This window comes from Panthera uncia, chromosome D1, assembly GCF_023721935.1.
Source record: "Panthera uncia isolate 11264 chromosome D1, Puncia_PCG_1.0, whole genome shotgun sequence".
Taxonomy (NCBI): Eukaryota; Metazoa; Chordata; class Mammalia; order Carnivora; family Felidae; genus Panthera; species Panthera uncia.
Window position 1 is genome coordinate 36,148,955 of NC_064808.1, and position 2,256 is coordinate 36,151,210.

The 2,256-nt window shown below is 39.5% G+C and overlaps 1 pseudogene; it reads left to right on the top strand.

Annotated features, from left to right (window-relative positions):
* The first annotated feature begins 1,475 nt into the window (after window positions 1-1,475).
* LOC125917326 (uncharacterized) lies at window positions 1,476-1,574 on the top strand (annotated as a pseudogene).
* Window positions 1,575-2,256: the final 682 nt, after the last annotated feature.

A 2,256-nucleotide genomic window follows, 5' to 3' on the forward strand; every position in this document is an offset into this window, starting at 1 on the left:
ATTTTAACATCTACGATCTCATTAACTCAATGAAATAGGCAATATTGTTACTCTTACATTTATAGATAACATTGTAATGCCAGAGAAGTTAAGTAACTGAACCAAGGTTACTTAGAAATCATCAGAAGTAGGATTCAAATTCAGGCTATCAGACCTGTGCAAGGGCTTAACCCCTGACTTGTGTTCCTTCTCGTCAACAGCGTATCCACCCTCCTCAAACCAGTCAGGATCCCTGATTCCCACTGTATACTTTGCTTATTCTCACATTGAAGCCTCTGCTCATCATCTACTACTCACCCAAATTGTCCCTCTTTATTGTCTCTCCAAGTCCTTCTTTAAAGGCCTGTGTTAGTTTCCTAGTGCTATTGTAGCAAATGACCATGAATTTAATGCCTTACAACAGCAAACGTTTATTATTTTATAGTACTAGTAGTCAGAAGTCTGGAAATGGGTCTTATAAGACTAAAATCAAGGTGTCAGCAGGGCTGCATTCCTTCTGGAGGCTCGAGGCAGAGTTGGTTCCTTGCCTTTTCCAGCTTTTGGAAGCTGCTTGCACTGCTTGACTGGCTGCATCTCCCACTCCTGCTTCCATCCCTACACCTCCTCTGACTCTGATCCTCCTGCCTACCTACCCTTCTCTCTCTTGTAAAGACCCTTGTTAATATAGTGGCTTCACCCAGATAATCCAGAACAATCTTCCCACTTCAAGATCCTTAAATCACAACCCAAAGTCCATTTTGTCATGTGAGGTAGTACATTCACAGATTCCAGGGATTGAGACCAGCAACTTTGTGGGATCTTAATTCTGTCTACCACAAAGACCAATTCCAATATCATCCCAACCCTCAGGTTTCCTAAAAGCCTCCATCAGCAATCTATTCCATTCTGTATCTTATAGAATATCCTTGTATCTTCTCAGCTTTGAAACATTTTGCTTTCCACTCAGTTATATGATTTTGGAAATTGGATTCCATTTTTTGTGGGCTCATGGTGTCTCAGCTACAACCTTAGAGATTACCCAGGCCAGGGGTAACAACAAATTGGTCTCATCTCAAATGTCTCATCTATGCAGCTAGTAGCTTCAGCTCAAGGTTCTGTGTTGGGAGGATTTTGAGGTTCCTTTTGGTTTCAAAACAAAGAAGGCTATGATCAAATAGAATGTTTTCCATGAAGGCAAGAAATGAAAATGGTAACTTGGGGGCCACATGCTTGCCACTTCTGCTCTTCTCCCCTATCTCTCCAGCTTCAAGATGAGGAAAAGCAGTAGGAAAATGGGGCAATCAGCTTTTACAGAGGGCTTACTATGGGTCTGGCACTATTCTGGTATATTCATACTGTTCTGGTATATTACCTAAACTTACCTTCTTTGACCCTCATAATAACCTTATAAAATAGAAGTGGAAATTAGGGTTTAAAAGTTTAAAAAAACATTGAAAGAACTTGGGACAAAAATAGAGATCTGTTGTGCTCACTTTGGCAGCACCTATGCCAAATGCTAAAATTGGAATGACACAGAGATTGGCACGGCCCCTGCACAAGGATGACATGAAAATTCATGAAGCTTCCATGTTTGTGACAAACAAAAAACCCAGACTCTTGACTATGAAGAGCAAACTAATGGTTACCAGAAGGGAGGTGTGCGGAGGGATGGGAGAAACGGGTGAAGGGGATTAAGAGTACACTTACCATGATGAGCATTGTATGTTGTATAGGATTGTTGAATCACTACATTGTACACCTGAAACAAATATAGCACTGTATGTTAATGGTACTTTAATTTAAAAAAAGAGATCTATCTAATTGCAAATCCAATTTTGTTCACTATAATAAACTTGGGATTTAAATGATTTACACAAGGCCAAGTAAAACTAGAAACAAAACTGGGATTAGAATTATGGTAAGTACATTTCCCCCCAAAAACAGGACACAGTGATGGGCACATGGCCACAATGCTGAATACTTAAAACTGGGGCTTTTATAATAAATCCAAAGGTTTACAGTTAACTGCAACCAATTATCAACACATACAGCAGAGTTCTTTTGTTTGACTACATTCAGTGACCATAGGACATTATTCATTTTCTCCGAGTGAAAACCTGGCTGGTTTTTTGGCATTGAGATTTTCCTTTCTTTTACTTACCCTGGAGTATTTGTCTTTGGTTTTCTTTAATAATTTCCTGTAAATCAGACCTTCCTGTTTCCTTTTTCCCTGTCTTTATTCATCTGAATTGCTAAACATGCTCTGGAAACTGGAGT